Source organism: Heterodontus francisci, chromosome 10 (assembly GCF_036365525.1).
Source record: "Heterodontus francisci isolate sHetFra1 chromosome 10, sHetFra1.hap1, whole genome shotgun sequence".
NCBI classification, from domain to species: Eukaryota; Metazoa; Chordata; class Chondrichthyes; order Heterodontiformes; family Heterodontidae; genus Heterodontus; species Heterodontus francisci.
In genome coordinates this window covers 89,952,594-89,973,303 of record NC_090380.1, presented here as the reverse complement: position 1 = coordinate 89,973,303, position 20,710 = coordinate 89,952,594, and the positions used below count along the sequence as shown (strand labels likewise).

The following is a 20,710-nucleotide window of genomic DNA, read 5'->3' as shown; positions in this document are numbered from 1 at the left end:
GCAATGTGCAGTCTTCTTTTCTGTCCCTTAGAAATGCAGCCAGGTTGCGTAGCCATACAACATCATTTGTCTCCTCCCATGGTGCAGGTACAATTTAAGGCAAGTCTCCCCACCTTCCAACCTCCTCCTGCCACCTTCCAGCCTGAGCCCATCACCCTTGACCCACCCAATCTAACCTTAACCTTTCCCTCCACTACCATTGAACCTCCCCCATCACTGTGCACAGTTTATTCAAGTATTCCTCCTCCACTGTTCCAACTCCTGTTACCATTGAAATGTTCAACATTGACAGCACTCATCTCTCCCTTTAGGCCCTTCATGACCATCTGTTGACTGTAAGACTCAAATCCACCCAACAACCCCACAGCTGCCCACAGCCAGCTTCAGCAGCAATAACAGCCATTACATATCCTGGACGCTCCCCTCCTGCCTCCCCAGCTCTTCCATGTAGACCCGGTAACCTTAAACTATCGTCCCAGAGCAACCTCCCCTGCTCCTCCACGTAGACCTGGTAATCCTGCCCTGTTCTCCCTGAGTAACCTCCCTTGCTCCCCCATGCACTCAGTAACCCCATCGTGTCCTCCCCGAGTAACCTCCTCCTGAGGGCCCCAGCATCACAAGTGCTAGTCTTCAACCAATCCGATTCACTCCACATGATATCAAGAAACAGCTGAAGGCACTGGACACAGCAAAGGCCATGTTGGGCCCTGACAACATTCCAGCAATGGTATTGAAGACATTTGCTCCAGAACTACTCTTGATCATCAGCAAAGTGATGGAAGGGGTCGTCGACAGTGCTATCAGCAGCACTTAAAAAGCAATAACCTGCTCAGTGATGCTCAGTTTGGGTTCCGCCAGAGTCACTCAGCTTCTGACCTCATTACAACCTTTGTCCAAACACAGACAAATGAGTTGAACTCCAGAGGTGAGGTGAGAGTGACTGCCCTTGACATCAAGGCAACACTTGACTGAGTATGGCATCAAGGAGCCCTAGCAAAACTGGAGTCAATGGGAATCAAGGGGTAAACTCTCCAGTGGTTGGAGTCATACCTAGCACAAAGGAAGATGGTTGTGGTTCTTGGAGGTCAATCACCTCAGTCCCAGGACATCACTGAAGGAGTTTCTCAGGGTAGTGTCCTAGGCCTAACCATCTTCAGCTGCTTCATCAACGACCTTCCCTCCATCATAAGGTCAGAAGTGGGGATGTTCACTGATGATTACACAATGTTCAGCACCATTCATGACTCCTCAGATATTGAAGCAGCCTATGTCCATATAGAGCAAGACATGGACGACATCCATGCTTGGACAGATAAGTGGCAAGTAATATGCCACACAAGTGCCAGGCAATGACCATCCCAAACAAGAGAGAATCTAACCATCTCCCATTAATGTTCAATGGCATAACTACCACTGAATCCCCCACTATTAACATCCTGGGGGGGGTCACCATTGACCAGAAACTGAACTGGACTAGCCACATAAATACTATGGCTACAACAGCAGATCAGAGGCTGGGAATTCTGCGGTGAGTAATTCACCTCCTGACTCCCCAATGCCTGTCCACCATCGCAAGGTACAAGTCAGGACTATGATGGAATACTCTCCACTTGCCTGGATGGGTGCAGCTCCAACAATACTCAAGAAGCTCGACACCATCCAGGACAAAGCAGCCCACTTAATCGGTACCCCATCCACCACCTTCAACATTCACTCCCTTCACAACCAATGCACAGTGACAGCAGTGTGTACCATCTACAAGATGCAATGCAGCAAATCACCAAGGCCCCACAGACAGCACCTTCCAAACCCGAGACCTCTACCACCAAGAGGCAGCAGATGCATGGGAACACCGCCACCTGCAAGTTCCCCTCCAAGCCACACGCCATCCTGACTTGAAACTATATCGCTGTTCCTTCACTGTCGCTGGGTCAAAATCCTGGAACTCCCTTCCTAACAGCACTGTGGGTGTACCTACAGCCCAAGGACTGCAGTGGTTCAAGAAGGCAGCTCACCACCATCTTCTTATAGGCAATTAGGGATGGGCAATAAATGCTGGCCTAGCCAGCGATGCCCACATCCCATGAATGAATAAAAAACCTCCCCTGCTCCTTCACGTAGACCTGGTAACACCACCCTGTCCTCCCTGAGTAACCACCCCTGCTCCTTCATGTAGACCCGATAACCCCACCCTGTGCTACCCGAGTAGCTTCCCCTGCTCCTCCATGTAGACCCAACCATGCCTTCGCCGCCATTCCCTGTGAAGAATCGCCCTTCTGGAGTCTGGAGACAAACATCCATTCCAATGTTCGTGTTCCTTTTGTCAATGAGTTCAAGAAAGGAAAACACTGACCTTAGACTCAACTGCACAAAGCCAACTGTTGCATGCCAAGTTCAAATGAACGAGCGCCTAGTGGCACGGGAATACTGCTCGCTGTTCAATTAATCTGGCAGGTAGTAGTATTTAACTGGAACTAAGTGTAGGGTAATGAGTATTCATGGTACGGAAATGAATGCAAAGTTGCAATCCACCACCATGTAGGGGGAACCCTGGAACGCCGCAAACACGACGCCGACTTAATTTCGGTAAACAAAATCCTGCCATCAGAAATTCAAAAAAGCAACTCATGCCTGATTAAGTCATCCCACCAAATCTGCTTTTGCAGGGCCCATAAAATTCCACCCATTGAGTTCCCATTTTCATCTGGGTCTTTAGGTCAGGCAGTGAATCAAGGTATAGTACTTCTGCAAAGGGAGTCGTGGGGGCAGAGAAGGAAGGAAGGGCGGCACAGTGGCGCAGTGGTTAGCACCACAGTCTCACAGCTCCAGTGACCCGGGTTCAATTCTGGGTACTGCCTGTGTGGAGTTTGCAAGTTCTCCCTGTGTCTGCGTGGGTTTCCTCCGGGTGCTCCGGTTTCCTCCCACATGCCAAAGACTTGCAGGTTGATAGGTTAATTGGCCATTATAAATTGCCCCTAGTATAGGAAGGTGGTAGGGAAATATAGGGACAGGTGGGGATATGGGATTAGTGTAGGATTAGTATAAATGGGTGGTTGATGGTCGGCACAGACTCGGTGGGCCGAAGGGCCTGTTTCAGTGCTGTATCTCTAAACTAAACTAAACTAAAAACTAAAAAAAAGCAGAGTTGGCTCATCCATTGACCTTCTACATAAAGTTTGGCACAATGCTGTACCTACTAGAAGATCCATGGTTTGACATTCAAATTCTGTTGCCTTACTTTGTCTCAGATGGGGCAACAGTTGAGAAACTGCAATCTGCCCAGACACATTACTTTAATAAGTGCAAATAAAAATTAGCCAGGATTCTGACTCCTGACTGTTATGCAGTGACCCCTATTGGAAACAGTCTGTGTGGTCTTTGGGTAAACACAGGATCAAAATCAATTTCCTCCTGGGCAAAATGCCTAAAGATACTCATTGTCAAACCTCACACATGAATAGTTTGGGCAAGCTTACAACAGGCAACTGATACCTGCAGAACCATTAATCAGTGAGAAAACAACACCTTCAGAAGTTGAAGAGAGTGAAGTAAAATTGGTGGGAAACATTTTTTTAAAAAAGAAAATGTGAAATCCCATTACATGTAATAAACTGGAAGACTTACAGGTTAAAACAATAAAAAAATGTTTATGACCTATCTAACTACATCAGGTATACTGTGGAATCATACTTGGTAATGATCTGCTTAATATCAGGATTTTATCAATTCTTTCCTTATACAGTATTTGCATGTACTAAAGGTGGATTCTATTTAATCCCTAAAAGTTCAATTTGTGGTACTTTTTAGATGTAATAAGGTAATTGAATAACTTCACATACAAAAATTATAACAAATAGTAAGTTCGAAAATATGTTTCCTCAAATGTGCATCACTGTAGGCTGAATTCAATAATCCTGAGCTTGATGCTGAAAAAAATCAGCACTCTAGTGTCTGAGCCCATTCTGTGTTCCCAGCTGGTAGTATAGAATTGGTAAATTTACTCTCATCTGACAACTTGAAATATCTCATGACACTGTGAAATATCCATGATCTTTGCTAAGGATCAAACCTGGGATGGCTCCTGGGCTGGAAGCTCCCTTGCTGTTCAACTCTATCCATGGCCATCTGCTCCCATCCCTAACGTTTTCTCCCCCAATCTGCCCTCTTAAACTGTTTAAATTCCCCTGGCTCTTTAAATCAGTTCATTTTAGCCCTATCTAAAAGTTAACAGTTAGTTTAGTGTATGTTACCTGGGCCCACTGCCCTCACCCAGCCACACCTGCTCTTTGTTTTCTCAATGAAATTGATCCGGATGAAACTGACGAGCACAGCTGCCGATACTTTAATCTCCGATCCTGCTGTCTTCACAGTCCAGAGTGTCTGCAGCCACGGCATGCGGTAAGTCCATTGAGGTGAAGAAGGAGCTGCGGGACCCGAGAGAAGTCCTGTGAAAAGGTGCCCCGAACACCCAAAACATCCACGAACGGCCCCCCCGGCCGCAACTTCAAAGCGCCCGCGGGAGATGGCTCGGAGAGCATCTGCAGCGCACTGTCGGCAATGCTGCATGCCTTTATTTAAACCACTGCAAAAAAAAACCCTTAGCAAATGTAATCACCTCTAAGTCTGCCAAATGATGCTTCACCTCCCGAAGGACGTGGATGAGCTTTCCGGACGTCGATGGTGGGCACTGAGGAAATGGCTTATTACCTGCACCAGATTCCACCCCCCCCCCCCCCTTTACCCCACTTCCACCCCCCCCACCCCCGTCCCCTTCCCTGCTCCACCCTCTCAGCTCACCCCCTCACAACCCCGTCCCAGCCCGCCCCCCCCGCACCATCTTCACCCCGCACCCCCTTCCCCTGCACCCCCCCCCCCACCCCCTCCCTCTACCCCTCCCCCTTGCATCCCCTCCTCCCACCGGCACCATCCTACACCTGTGTAGGGGCCCCAACAACCCCACTGCCTTGTGGGCGTCTCGGGAGAGACCAAGGCTAAGGGAGTAAACCCTAACAGAAAATCCGGAGCGGAACCCCGTAGGCGGTCATGTGTCACCTTTGGCATGTTTCCGGCAGTTCCTGCAGCCATACTGGTGCCAAACGTCGTGTCCTGCACTCCTTTGGACCCCACCAGAAAGGCCGAGAGGGGGGTTTTGACGACTGGGCAACTCTCAACCTCCATAAATTTGCCCAGGCATGCGCCATGGAGAGGTCACTCCATAGTTGCCTCACAGCGACTGAAACAACACGGAAGGCAGCAGTTACGGGTTATAAGTCCAGATAAATTGGCGTAGAAACTGGGCGCCACGGGTTGCCTTTGTCGGTGGGAGAGGTCATTGCACCTCACTGGACAGCTACCGCCCGCCTCAAACCGGGCAGCCCCCGGTCAATAAGGTTCTGTCCCGCCACAGTCTGCCTGCTTCAATGGGTGCTTGGAGCTCAGGGTCATTGCCCGAAAGGTGGACTGATACACCGCACCAAACAACATGAAAAAAGGAAAGAAGGTACCAGCCCTTCGCTTTGCAAGCTGGAACGTCAGAACTATGTGTCCTGGCCTGTCGGAAGACCTTACACAAATCAACGATTCTCGGAAGACCGCCATCATTAACAACGAGCTCAGTAGACTCAATGTGGACATTGCAGCACTTCAGGAGACTCACCTCCCCGCGAGTGGCTCTCTAGCAGAGCAAGACTACACCTTCTTCTGGCAGGGCAGGGATCCTGAAGAACCAAGACAGCATGGAGTGGGCTTCGCCATCAGAAACTCCTTGCTCAGCATGATAGAGCCTCCCTCAAATGGCTCGGAACGCATACTGTCCATCCGACTGCTCACCACCTCTGGTCCAGTACACCTACTCAGCATCTATGCTCCAACACTCTGTTCCGCACCTGAAGCTAAAGACCAGTTCTATGAACAACTCCATAACATCATTAGCAGCATCCCCAACACCGAACACCTATTCCTGCTGGGGGACTTTAATGCCAGGGTTGGGGCCGACCATGACTCATGGCCCTCCTGCCTTGGGCGCTATGGCGTTGGAAGGATGAATGAGAACGGGCAGAGACTGCTTGAGTTGTGTACCTATCATAACCTCTGCATCACCAACTCGTTCTTTCACACTAAACCCTGTCACCAGGTTTCATGGAGGCACCCAAGATCACGTCGTTGGCACCAGCTAGACCTCATTGTCACAAGGCGAGCCGCCTTAAACAGTGGTCAAATCACACGCAGCTTCCACAGTGCGGACTGCGACACCGACCACTCCCTGGTGTGCAGCAAGGTTAGACTCAGACCAAAGAAGTTGCATCATTCCAAGCAGAAGGGCCACCCGCGCATCAACACAAGCAGAATTTCTCACCCACAGCTGTTACAAAAATTTCTAAATTCACTTGTAACAGCCCTTCAAAACACTCCCACAGGGGATGCTGAGACCAAGTGGGCCCACATCAGAGACGCCATCTATGAGTCAGCTTTGACCACCTACGGCAAAAGTGCGAAGAGAAATGCAGACTGGTTTCAATCTCATAATGAAGAGCTGGAACCTGTCATAGCCGCTAAGCGCATTGCACTTTTGAACTACAAGAAAGCCCCCAGCGATTTAACATCCGCAGCACTTAAAGCAGCCAGAAGTACTGCACAAAGAACAGCTAGGCGTTGCGCAAACGACTACTGGCAACACCTATGCAGTCATATTCAGCTGGCCTCAGACACTGGAAACATCAGAGGAATGTATGATGGCATGAAGAGAGCTCTTGGGCCAACCATCAAGAAGATCACCCCCCTCAAATCTAAATCGGGGGACATAATCACTGACCAACGCAAACAGATGGACCGCTGGGTTGAGCACTACCTAGAACTGTAGTCCAGGGAGAATGCTGTCACTGAGACTGCCCTCAATGCAGCCCAGCCTCTACCAGTCATGGATGAGCTGGACATACAGCCAACCAAATCGGAACTCAGTGATGCCATTGATTCCCTAGCCAGCGGAAAAGCCCCTGGGAAGGACAGCATTACCCCTGAAATAATCAAGAGTGCCAAGCCTGCTATACTCTCAGCACTACATGAACTGCTATGCCTGTGCTGGGACGAGGGAGCAGTACCCCAGGACATGCGCGATGCCAACATCATCACCCTCTATAAAAACAAAGGTGACCGCGGTGACTGCAACAACTACCGTGGAATCTCCCTGCTCAGCATAGTGGGGAAAGTCTTTGCTCGAGTCGCTCTGAACAGGCTCCAGAAGCTGGCCGAGCGCGTCTACCCTGAGGCACAGTGTGGCTTTCGTGCAGAGAGATCGACTATTGACATGCTGTTCTCCCTTCGTCAGATACAGGAGAAATGCCGTGAACAACAGATGCCCCTCTACATTGCTTTCATTGATCTCACCAAAGCCTTTGACCTCGTCAGCAGACGTGGTCTCTTCAGACTACTAGAAAAGATCGGATGTCCACCAAAGCTACTAAGTATCATCACCTCATTCCATGACAATATGAAAGGCACAATTCAACATGGTGGCTCCTCATCAGAGCCCTTTCCTATCCTGAGTGGTGTGAAACAGGGCTGTGTTCTCGCACCCACACTTTTTGGGATTTTCTTCTCCCTGCTGCTTTCACATGCGTTCAAATCCTCTGAAGAAGGAATTTTCCTCCACACAAGATCAGGGGGCAGGTTGTTCAACCTTGCCCGTCTAAGAGCGAAGTCCAAAGTACGGAAAGTCCTCATCAGAGAACTCCTCTTTGCTGACGATGCTGCTTTAACATCTCACACTGAAGAATGCCTGCAGAGTCTCATCGACAGGTTTGCGTCTGCCTGCAATGAATTTGGCCTAACCATCAGCCTCAAGAAAACGAACATCATGGGGCAGGATGTCAGAAATGCTCCATCCATCAATATTGGCGACCACGCTCTGGAAGTGGTTCAAGAGTTCACCTACCTAGGCTCAACTATCACCAGTAACCTGTCTCTAGATGCAGAAATCAACAAGCGCATGGGTAAGGCTTCCACTGCTATGTCCAGACTGGCCAAGAGAGTGTGGGAAAATGGCGCACTGACACGGAACACAAAAGTCCGAGTGTATCAGGCCTGTGTCCTCAGTACCTTGCTCTACGGCAGCGAGGCCTGGACAACGTATGCCAGCCAAGAGCGACGTCTCAATTCATTCCATCTTCGCTGCCTTCGGAGAATACTTGGCATCAGGTGGCAGGACTATATCTCCAACACAGAAGTCCTTGAAGCGGCCAACACCCCCAGCTTATACACACTACTGAGTCAGCGGCGCTTGAGATGGCTTGGCCATGTGAGCCGCATGGAAGATGGCAGGATCCCCAAAGACACATTGTACAGCGAGCTCGCCACTGGTATCAGACCCACCGGCCGTCCATGTCTCCGTTATAAAGACGTCTGCAAACGCGACATGAAATCGTGTGACATTGATCACAAGTCGTGGGAGTCAGTTGCCAGCATTCGCCAGAGCTGGCGGGCAGCCATAAAGACAGGGCTAAATTGTGGCGAGTCGAAGAGACTTAGTAGTTGGCAGGAAAAAAGACAGAGGCGCAAGGGGAGAGCCAACTGTGCAACAGCCCCAACAAACAAATTTCTCTGCAGCACCTGTGGAAGAGCCTGTCACTCCAGAATTGGCCTTTATAGCCACTCCAGGCGCTGCTTCACAAACCACTGACCACCTCCAGGCGCGTATCCATTGTCTCTCGAGATAAGGAGGCCCAAAAGAAAGTGAGAGGAGCCTGAGGAGCAGCAGGACCGGAGGTTTAAAAAAAAACGCGCCAAATCCCGTGAGAGAGAGAGGAGCCAGAGCAGCCCGAGGAGCAACAGGGCCGGAGGTTTCAAAAAATGTGCCAAAACCCGTGAGAGAGAGAGTGAGAGGAGCCAGAACAGCCCGAGGAGCAGCAGGACCGGAGGTTTAAAAAAACGTGCCAAAACCCGTGAGAGAGAGAGGAGCCAGAGCAGCCCGAGGAGCAACAGGACCGGAGGTTTCAAAAAATGTGCCAAAACCCGTGAGAGAGAGAGAGAGAGGAGCCAGAACAGCCTGAGGAGCAGCAGGACCGGAGGTTTAAAAAAAAAACGCGCCAAATCCCGTGTGAGAGAGAGAGAGAGGAGCCAGAGCAGCCCGAGGAGCAACAGGACCGGAGGTTTCAAAAAGCGCGCCAAAACCCGTGAGGGAGAGAGTGAGAGGAGCCAGAGCAGCCCAAGGAGCAACAGGACCGGAGGTTTCAAAAAGCGCACCAAAACCCGTGAGGGAGAGAGTGAGAGGAGCCAGAACAGCCCGAGGAGCAACAGGACTGGAGGTTTCAAAAAGCGTGCCAAAACCCGTGAGAGAGCAAGTGAGAGGAGCCTGAACAGCCCGAGGAGCAGCAGGACCGGAGGTTTCAAAAAACGCGCCAAAACCCGTGAAGGAGAGAGTGAGAGGAGCCAGAGCAGCCGAGGAGCAGCAGGACCGGAGGTTTAAAAAAAAAACGCGCCAAAACCCATGAGAGAGAGAGAGAGAGAGGAGCCAGAGCAGCCCAAGGAGCAACAGGACCGGAGGTTTCAAAAAACGCGCCAGAAACGGGAAGGTAAGTTGAGCAATAAAGTAGTTACCTCGTGACACGGGGACTGCTGGGTAAGTGAACTTATATATTTGGGCAGTGGCTAAACCCGAAACACTACACGTGTAGAGTCTCCCACCCATCCTCCTCCTCTAACCAACAAAAAAGGACTCTTGTGTGGAGGGTTTGGTAAGGTAAGGTTTTCCTTTATTATTTTAAATTTTTATTCTCTGTTGTCAATTTAGAGCAGAGGGGATGGAAGCTAGGGCAGTTGCATGCTCCTCTTTCAGGATGTGGGAGGTAAGGGTCACCACTTGTATCCCTGCTGACTTCACCTGTGAGAAGTGCACCCAACTCCAGCTCCTCACAGACCGCGGTAGGGAACTGGAGCTGGAGCTGGATGAACTTCGGATCATTCAGCAGGCTGAGGGGGTGACAGAGAGCAGTTATAGGGAAGTAGTGACACCTAAGTTACAGGATAAACGTAGCTGAGTGACCGTCAGGGGAGGGAAAGGGATTAGGCGCACAGTGCAGGGATCCCCTGTGGCCGTTCCCCTCAATAATAAGTATACCGTTTTGGATACGGTTGGGGGGACGACCTACCAGGGGAAAGCCACAGCGGCCAGGTCTCTGGCACTGAGCCTGGCTCTGTGGCTCAGAAGGGAAGGGGGCAGAATAGGAGAGCGATAGTGATAGGAGATTCAATGGTTAGAGGAACAGACAGGAGATCCTGTGGTCGCGAACGAGACTCCCGGATGGTATGTTGCCTTCCGGGTGCCAGGGTCAGGGATGTCTCGGATCGAGTCTACAGGATTATTAAGGGGGAGGGGGAGCAGCCAGAAGTCGTGGTACACATCGGTACCAATGACATAGCTAGAACAATGGATGAGGACCTGAAAAGCGATTATAGGGAGTTAGGTTGGAAGCTAAAAGGCAGGACGAGCAGAGTAGTAATCTCAGGATTGATACCGGTGCCACGAGATAGTGAGGCTAGAAACAGAGAGCGAGTGCAGCTGAACACGTGGCTACAGAGCTGGTGTAGGAGGGAGGGCTTCAGTTATGTGGATCATTGGGATACCTTCTGGGGAAGGTGGGACCTGTACAAGAAGGACGGGTTGCACATGAACTGGAGGGGCACCAATATCCTGGGCGGGAGGTTTGCTAGAGCTCTTCGGGAGGGTTTAAACTAGTTTGGCAGGGGGATGGGAACCGGAGCTACAGGTCAGTGGATGGGGTAGCTGTTGAGCAGGCAGATACAGAGTTCAGAGAGTCTGTGAGGAAGGTTAGACAGTTGACAGGGCAAAGTTGCAGCCAGTATGATGGGTTGAAGTGTGTCTATTTTAACGCAAGAAGTGTCAGGAATAAGGGTGATGAACTTAAACCGAGCATGGATCAGTCCTTGGAGCTACGATGTTGTGGCCATTACGGAGACTTGGATATCACAGGGGCAGGAATGGATGTTCCGGGGTTTAGATGTTTCAAAAGGAATAGGGAGGGAGGTAAAAGAGGTGGGGGAGTGGCATTGCTATTCAGGGATAGTATCACAGCTGCAGAAAGGGAGGTCGTCGAGGAGGGTTTGTCTACTGAGTCAGTATGTGTGGAAATCAGAAACAGGAAAGGAGCAGTCACTTTATTGGGAGTTTTCTATCGACCCCCCAATAACAACAGAGACACGGAGGAACAGATTGGGAGGCAGATTTTGGAAAGGTGCAGAAGTAACAGGGTTGTTGTCATGGGTGACTTCAACTTCCCTAATATTGATTGGAACCTCCTTAGTGCAAATAGTTTGGATGGAGCAGTTTTTGTCAGGTGTGTCCAGGAAGGTTTCCTGACTCAATATGTAGCTAGGCTGACTAGAGGGGAGGCTATGTTGGATTTGGTGCTTGGCAACGAACCAGGGCCAGGTGGCAGATCTCTCGGGGGGAGAGCATTTCGGTGATAGTGATCACAACTCCCTGATCTTTACTATAGTCATGGAGAGGGATAGGAGCAGACGGGATGGGAAAATATTTAATTGGGGGAGGGGGAATTACAATGCTATTAGGCAGGAACTGGGGAGCATAAATTGGGAACAGATGTTCTCAGGGAAATGCACAACAGAAATGTGGAGGTTGTTTAGGGAGCACTTGCTGCGACTGCTGGATAGGTTTGTCCCGATGAGGCAAGGAAGGGATGGTAGGGTGAAGGAACCTTGGATGACAAGAGATGTGGAACAGCTAGTCAAGAGGAAGAAGGAAGCTTACTTAAGGTTGAGGAAGCAAGGATCAAACAGGGTTCTAGAGGGTTACAAGGTAGCCAGGAAGGAACTGAAGAATGGACTTAGGAGAGCTAGAAGGGGACATGAAAAAGTCTTGGCGGGTAGGATTAAGGAAAATCCCAAGGCGTTCTACACTTATGTGAGGAACAAGAGGATGGCCAGAGTGAGGGTAGGGCTGATCAGGGATAGTGGAGGGAACTTGTGCCTGGAGTCGGAGGAGGTAGGGGAGGTCCTAAATGAATACTTTGCTTCAGTATTCACTAGTGAAAGGGACCTGGACATTTGTGAGGACAGCGTGAAACAGGCTGATATGCTCGAACAGGTTGATGTTAAGAGGGAGGATGTGCTGGAAATTTTGAAAGACATGAGGATAGATAAGTCCCCGGGGCCAGACGGGATATACCCAAGGATATTACGGGAAGCGAGGGAAGAGATTGCCGCGCCTTTGGCGATGATCTTTGCATCCTCACTGTCCACTGGAGTAGTACCAGATGATTGGAGGGTGGCAAATGTTATTCCCTTGTTCAAGAAAGGGAATAGGGATAACCCTGGGAATTACAGACCAGTCAGTCTTGCGTCGGTGGTGGGCAAATTATTGGAAAGGATTCTGAGAGACAGGATTTATGGTTATTTGGAAAAGCATAGTTTGATTAGAGATAGTCAGCATGGCTTTGTGAGGGGCAGGTCATGCCTCACAAGCCTTATTGAATTCTTTGAGGATGTGACAAAACACATTGATGAAGGAAGAGCAGTGGATGTGGTGTATATGGATTTTATCAAGGCGTTTGATAAGTTTCCCCATGGTAGGCTCATTCAGAAAGTAAGGAGGCATGGGATACAGGGAAATTTGGCTGTCTGAATACAGAATTGGCTGGCCCATAGAAGACAGAGGGTGGTAGTAGATGGAAAGTATTCAGCCTGGAGCTCGGTGACCAGTGGTGTTCCGCAAGGATCTGTTCTGGGACCTCTGCTCTTTGTGATTTTTATAAATGACTTGGATGAGGAAGTGGAAGGCTGGGTTAGTAAGTTTGCCGATGAATCAAAGGTGGCTGGAGTTGTGGATAGTGTGGAGGGCTGTTGTAGGTTGCAACGGGACATTGACAGGATGCAGAGCTGGGCTGAGAAGTGGCAGATGGAGTTCAACCTGGAAAAGTGTGAAGTGATTCATTTTGGAAGGTCGAATTTGAATGCAGAATACAGGCTTAAAGACAGGATTCTTGGCAGTGTGGAGGAACAGAGGGATCTTGGGGTCCACGTCCATAGATCCCTCAAAGTTGCCACCCAAGTTGATAGGGTTGTTAAGAAGGCGTATGGGGTGTTGGCTTTCATTAACAGGGGGATTGAGTTTAAGAGCCACGAGGTTATGCTGCAGCTCTATAAAGCCCTGGTTAGACCACACTTGGAATATTGTGTTCAGTTCTGGTCGCCTCATTATAGGAAGGATGTGGAAGCTTTAGAGAGGTTGCAGAGGAGATTTACCAGGATGCTGCCTGGACTGGAGGGCATGTCTTATGAAGAAAGGTTGAGGGAGCTAGGGCTTTTCTCATTGGAGCGAAGAAGGATGAGAGCTGACTTGATAGAGGGGTACAAGATGATGAGAGGCATAGATAGAGTGGATAGCCAGAGACTTTTTCCCAGGGCGGAAAGGGCTATCACCAGGGGGCATAATTTTAAGGTGATTGGAGGAAGGTTTAGGGGAGATGTCAGAGGTAGGTTCTTTACACAGAGAGTGGTGGGTGCGTGGAATACACTGCCAGCGGTGGTTGTAGAAGCAGATACATTAGGGACATTTAAGCGACTCTTGGATAGGTACATGGATGATAGTAGAATGAAGGGTATGTAGGTAGTTTGATCTTAGAGTAGGTTAAAGGGTCAGCACAACATCGTGGGCCAAAGGGCCTGTACTGTGCTATACTGTTCTCTGTTCTATATATCAGGCACAGTATTTACTTACTGAGCCATCAAGTGAAGCTTTGACAGTTAAGTCCCGGAGGTGAGATGACAGTGTATATGTTATGAATGCTGGATGTTGTAGTATGGTTATGTTTTGAAAACTGTGCAGTGCAGTGTAAAATGGACATTCGGAGGAAAATGTGATTGCATTTAAAATCTGCTCAGAGACAAGCCAGGGCTTTTGGTTACCATGAGAACAAGGAATCCAGATCAAAGACCTTTTTGAAAGAAAGGTGCAAGGTTGTAACACAGAGAAGACAATGGATTTTGCTCTGAAACAAAAACAAGAAATGCTGGATTCACTCAGCAGGTCTGGCAGCATCTGTGGAAAGAGAAGTAGAGTTAACGTTTCGGGTCAGTGACCCTTCTTCGGAACTGGATTTTGCTCTCCCAGGCTCACAGATTGTAAATAGGGAGCCTGGGGCTCTAAAAATGCAGGTTTGAGTTGCAATTTTTAACACCTGGAAACAAAGGAAGGCCCAGCTAGTTTTGCTATGGTCAGACTTATATGGTTTCTGAGAATTGCAAAAGGCAAATGACTATTGACTTTTGATCTGGATAAATTCAATAGGTTTTCCCAGGTCTAGGGGCTGAGAGGAAGAAACGAAGATCAGCAGTCAGATGCAGAGCATGATGAGAGAGAGAAAGACCAGTGAGCTCTTTCTAGGGAGACAGCTGCTCTCAGATCACCGATACAGCAAAAAGCTGCTATGATTTGAACCCGTTTCAAAGGCTCGAGGTTTGCAGAGGAGAAAAGACCAACATGGTTGCTAGAGATTGCCTTATTAATAGAAGTCCGGTTGAATGCGCTCGGTAGAAGTGAATGAAGAGGATGTTGGCTTTGAGAAGGACACTGGGAGATCCAACCCATTGAAGCTGGAGGAGTTTGGGACTTTTAATTGCAAGGATACCTTTTCGATGAGAACACTGTAATGTATAAATGTGGTGTGGGGTCTTCAAGTGCATAAATAAGTTAATGGGAAATACCTTTCTTTGTAATTTAATGTATTAGCTGCCTATTAATTACTGTTTAGTTAATGTTAATTTTTAGTTTAATTGTTATACTAAAAGTCTTAAGATGAAAACTTGTCATGTAATTCTTTAATCGGTCTGGGGGGGTTCATATCTCTTAGTTTTAAAGTTGTCTCTACTTGGGTCATAAAAATCACCCTGATTTTGTCTATTACAGGCTTCTTTTTTTAAGAGATACAGCACTGAAACAGGTCCTTCGGCCCACTGAGTCTGTGCCGACCAACAACCACCCATTTATACTAACCCTACAGTAATCCCATATTCCCTACCACCTGCACTAGGGGCAATTTACAATGGCCAATTTACCTATCACCTGAAAGTCTTTGGCTGTGGGAGGAAACCAGAGCACCCAGCGAAAACCCACGAGGTCACAGGGAGAACTTGCAAACTCCGCACAGGCAGTACCCAAAATCGAACCCATGTCCCTGGAGCTGTGAGGCTGCGGTGCTAACCACTGCGCCACTGTTCTTGGCAATTTGTTTTCTCTTTCTCCTCTTTTAAAGGTGTATAGTTCCTTGTGTGCCAGAGACCACCCAGTATCTTCCTCAAGAAGCCATTATTTCATGTGTGAACCTTAACAATGTGAGTCAGCACAGTATTCAACTGTGGGAGCATCACCGATTGAGTTTGATCATGTCCTCAACCACTGTCCGTGCATTTACAACAAGAGAAGAAACCCTAGCTGATTTTCTCCTCCTTAATCCAGGGGTACTTAACTCGCACCAGTGTTCCAACTGAGAACAGCTGGCATGCCATAGATCAATGTGAAACCTGGAACCCTACTGGTTAGCATGCCTCACAATTAACAGTGTAAATGTGCCATGCCAATCATAGTATGATAAATGCATTTCTTTTAAATGGAGCATTATTTGGAATTTGCACAAGACTAAGAAACTTAATTTGGATATGTTTTTCACAGGATTATGAAAGTAGACAGATATAATCATAAAACAGTTACAGGACAGAAGGAGGCCATTAGGCCTGTCTAGCTCTCTGCTAGAGCAATTTAGCTACTCCCACCCCTCTGCCCTTTCCCCATAGCCCTCATTATTTTTTTCCTTCAGGAGCTTATCCAATTCCCTTTTGAAAGTCATGATTGAATCTGCCTCCACCACACTCTCAGGCAGTGCGTTCCTAAATAAATATTATCCAAAAAAAATCAGTTCACACAAACATTTATAATGAAATCCCTTTTGAAACTGATAAAACATACTTTATAAACTTTAGATTTCTTATTCAGAAGTGTTTCTTTTGGAAGAATTGTTGTCATGTAGCAGAATCAGCCACTGATTGATTTGGATGTTGGATTATGTTGGTTCGGAAATACCGAACTTGATATTTGATTCTACTTAAAAGTGACCTTTTTAATAAAACTGAGCAAATCGTGACAGATCATGCTTATTACACAATCTTTGATGCTGCTGAACAATTTGTAGATTGACCATAAACCACATGTCAATTCTATGGATAATATTATGCTTGATTGGTAAATTCCACCCAAACTATTCAAAGCTGCATGAATCAAGGTTGCCCAAGTGAATATTCCACAATCTGGCAGAAGTAGCAACTTGGTTTGAATACAAAACTCACGCTTTAAAAAAATATGAAATCCAGTTCTCTCCGTGGAGAAACTTCACCAATCTTTCAGCCCTAATGATACACGGGATAAATATGTATGTCTAACGCGGAAGAAGCAACCCTGCATAAGTACATCTTTTGTCGAGGACACTGCAGCACTGAATATGGGGACGGGAAAAGGGCATTGTTCAGTCACCCATCTTCCTAGTTGATGGTTGAATATAACGATCGAATGAAAGAGATGAATGAAAACTAAATACAAATCATAGGCGGCAAAGGATCTTTATAAAGCAAACTAACTGAAAATGCCCTTTTCACTCTTCGAATCTACTCAGCGACAAATGAACGAACATTGCAAGCTCGCTGAATCGAACACTCAACTATTTCATTCACTTTATTCAGAGAAACATACTCTGGCTCAACTGGCTGCAAAATAAGGTCACAGACTTGAAACGTTAACTCTTGTTTCTCTCTCCGCAGATTCTGCCAGACCGCTGTATTTTCTGTTTTTATTATGGCTAGACTGCTCTGGTCCAGCAACATTGCCGCAGTCGTGACAACTAACTGTTCCCATATGTTAAGAGGGGTGGCCCGGTGTATTGTAAATGGGAAAACAGTGCAGATTAATAATTATTTAGTCACAAATCTGCCCGGGCGTATAATGAGTCACTGTTGCTTCATATTCAGACAATGAGTCAAATAATGGTGCCGTTTTAGCGTAATTAAAGCCCAGATATTGTTGCTAAGCACCATCCCGAGAAAAAAAGTACAGATACAATGGAACAAACAGTTGGATTTCAGCTCTTTTGAGATTTGACTAATTTAAATATTGACTGACTTGCCCCAAAGTGCTTTAAAGATGCTCCATGTAGTCTCCCCTCAATATACTCTTTCAAAGTGAAGGGATCCTTTCTCCGGAAGTTCCAAATGTCATACTTTCGTCTCCTCTTTTTGTGTTGTTTTGAAGCGAAGAGTTTAAAAGTCGTCCAACTCCGCTAAACTCCAACTCGGCAGCAGCAGTAGCAGCAGCGCTCCCACTGTGAAGAATACAGGCGGCCTGGCCCGCCCACCCCGCCCGTTGGGAACGCCTATTGGTCACAACTCGGGCCTGACGCGTTATCTGCCACCTCCGAATGGTCGGCTCAGCTGCCAATCCTCCCTACGTTGCCAGGCGTGCTTAGCTGCGCCACCTCCCGGGCAGATGGTGTAACTGCGGGCGCAAGCCTCCGAGGGTCGATGTGGCACCGTCAAAACTTTGTCAGAGCTTCCTAACTCTGTCAGGTTCGCATGTGTACATGTTTATGTGGAGAAAGGTTAAGATTTCAGTTAGTTGACAAACCCACTTGTTTTCCACTCATTGATTTGATTCAACGAGGAATCCATACATTTTGATTATATAGTCGACTATTGTAGTCACAAAATCTTCAAGCATCTATTCTTTGTTGTGTGAGGAAGGGTAGGCTATAATTCTGCATTATTTTCTCCAACAATACAAGCTTAACGTCATACATTTTCCGAGAAGAAATGTATCCTGATTTCACCAGTAATATTATCACTTGTGTGCTCAAAATATAAATCGCATTTCCTAATTGCCCACACACCGTCTATGCTGTTCAATATAAACAAGCAGCAGCATGAGGTCGTCTTGGGGCTGCTGGTCCCCTTCAGAGTCAATTTTGCTGTGGCTGTCAAGTTCCCCATTGCTGTAAAGGAAATAAATAATACATAATAAAAACTCAATTTGTGCAAAAAAAAAATGAGGTTCCACTCTGGTCTGGTACTTCGGCAAGGTCAGAAGGTCTGCCTGTATTGGCAGCTGTTTGCTTTGAGTTGAAGCGTTAACTCTGTTTTACACTCCATAGACTGTGACACCGACCACTCCCTGGTGTGCAGCAAGGTTAGTCTCAAACCAAAGAAGCTGCATCACTCCAAGCAGAAGGGCCGCCCGCGCATCAACACGAGCAGAATTTCTCATCCACAGCTGTCATGCAAGTTTCTAAATTCACTTGAAAAAGCCCTCCAAAACACTCCCACAGGGGATGCAGAGACCAAGTGGGCCCACATTAGAGATGCCATCTACGACTCAGCAATGACCACCTATGGAAATTGTGTGAAACGGAATGCAGACTGGTTTCAATCTCACATTGAAGAGCTGGAACCTGTCATAGCCGCTAAGCGCATTGCACTGCTGAACTACAAGAAAACCCCCAGCGAGTTAACATCTGAAGCACTTAAAGCAGCCAGAAGCGCTGCACAAAGAACAGCCAGGCACTATGCAAATGACTACTGGCAACACCTATGCAGTCATATTCAGCTGGCCTCTGACACCGGAAATATCACAGGAATGTATCATGGCATTAAGAGAGCTTTTGGGCCAACCATCAAGAAGATTGCCCCCTTCAAATCTAAATCAGGGGACACAATCACTGACCAATGCAAGCAAATGGACCGCTGGGTGGAACACTACCTAGAACTGTACTCCAGGAAAAATGTTGTCACTGAGACCGCCCTCAATGCAGCCCAGTCTCTGCCAGTCATGGATGAGCTGGACGTACAGCCAACAAAATGGGAACTCAGTGATGCCATTGATTCTCTAGCCAGCGGAAAAGCCCCTGGGAAGGACAGCATTACCCCTGAAATAATCAAGAGTGCCAAGCCTGCTATACTTTCAGCACTGTACGAACTGCTTTGCCTGTGCTGGGACGAGGGAGCAGTACCACAGGACATGCGCGATGCCAATATCATCACCTTCTATAAGAACAAGGGTGACCGCGGTGACTGCAACAACTACCGTGGAATCTCCCTGCTCAGCATAGTGGGGAAAGTCTTCGCTCGAGTCGCTTTAAACAGGCTCCAGAAGCTGGCTGAGTGTGTCCACCCTGAGACACAGTGTGGCTTTCGAGCAGAGAGATCCACTTCGCCAGCTACAGGAGAAATTCCGTGAACAACAGATGCCCCTCTACGTTGCTTTCATTGATCTCACCAATGCCTTTGACCTCGTCAGCAGATGTGGTCTCTTCACACTACTAGAAAAGATTGGATGTCCACCAAAGCTACTAAGTATCATCACCTCATTCCATGACAATGTGAAAGGCACAATTCAGCATAGCGGCGCCTCATCAGACCCCTTTCCTATCCTGAGTGGCGTGAAACAGGGCTGTGTTCTCGCACCTACACTGTTTGGGATCTTCTTCTCTCTGCTGCTCTCACATGCGTTCAAGTCTTCAGAAGAAGGAATTTTCCTCCACACAAGATTAGGTGGCAGGTTGTTCAACCTTGCCCGTCTAAGAGCGAAGACCAAAGTACGGAAAGTCCTCATCAGGGAACTCCTCTTTGCTGACGATGCTGCATTAACATCTCACACTGAAGAGTGTCTGTAGAGACTCATCGACAGGATTGTGGCTGCCTGCAATGAATTTGGCCTAACCATCAGCCTCAAGAAAACGAAAATCATGGGACAGGACATCAGAAATGCTCCATCCATCAATATCGGCGACCACGCTCTGGAAGTGGTTCAAGAGTTCACCTACCTAGGCTCAACTATCACCAGTAACCTGTCTCTCGATGCAGAATTCAACAAGCGCATGGGAAAGGCTTCCTCTGCTATGTCCAGACTGGCCAAGAGAGTGTGGGAAAATGGCGCACTGACACAGAACACAAAAGTCCAAGTGTATCAAGCCTGTGTCCTCAGTACCTTGCTCTACGGCAGCGAGGCCTGGACCACGTATGTCAGCCAAGAGCGACGTCTCAATTCATTCCATCTTCGCTGCTTCCAGAGAATCCTTAGCATCAGGTGGCAGGACCGTATCTCCAACACAGAAGTCCTCGAGGCGGCCAACATCCCCAGCATATACACCCTACTGAGCCAGCAGCGCCTGAGGTGGCTTGGCCATGTGAGCCACATGGAAGATGGCAGGATCCCCAAGGACACATTGTACAGCGAGCTCGTCACTGGTATCAGACCCACCAGCCGTCCATGTCTCCGCTTTAAAGACGTCTGCAAACGCGACATAAAGTCCTGTGACATTGATCACAAGTCGTGGGAGTCAGTTGCCAGCGATCGCCAGAGCTGGCAGGCAACCATAAAGGCGGGGCTAAAGCGTGGCGAGTCGAAGAGACTTAACAGTTGGCAGGAAAAAAGACAGAAGCACAAGGAAGGAGCCAACTGTGTAACAGCCCCAACAACCAATTTTATCTGCAGCACCTGTGGACGAGTCTGTCACTCTAGGATTGGCCTTTATAGCCACCCCAGGCACTGCTTCACTAACCACTGACCACCTCCAGGCACTTACCCATTGTCTCTCAAGACAAGTAGGCCAAAGAAGAAGAGATTCTGCCAGACCTGCTGAGT

General features: G+C 48.1%; 1 protein-coding gene across 3 annotated transcripts in view; it reads right to left on the bottom strand.

Moving 5' to 3' along the window:
• Positions 1-17,398, bottom strand: part of LOC137374623 (transmembrane protein 45B-like) — a 107,856-nt gene extending 90,458 nt beyond the window's left edge. For 2 of the 3 annotated variants that reach the window (XM_068041029.1, XM_068041028.1), the window contains exon 1: positions 17,198-17,398. The gene's annotated coding sequence lies outside the window, so the exon portion shown is untranslated. The remainder of the gene's footprint in view (positions 1-17,197) is intronic. The other variant, XM_068041027.1, reaches the window with a different exon arrangement.
• Between the last annotated feature and the right edge of the window lie 3,312 nt (positions 17,399-20,710).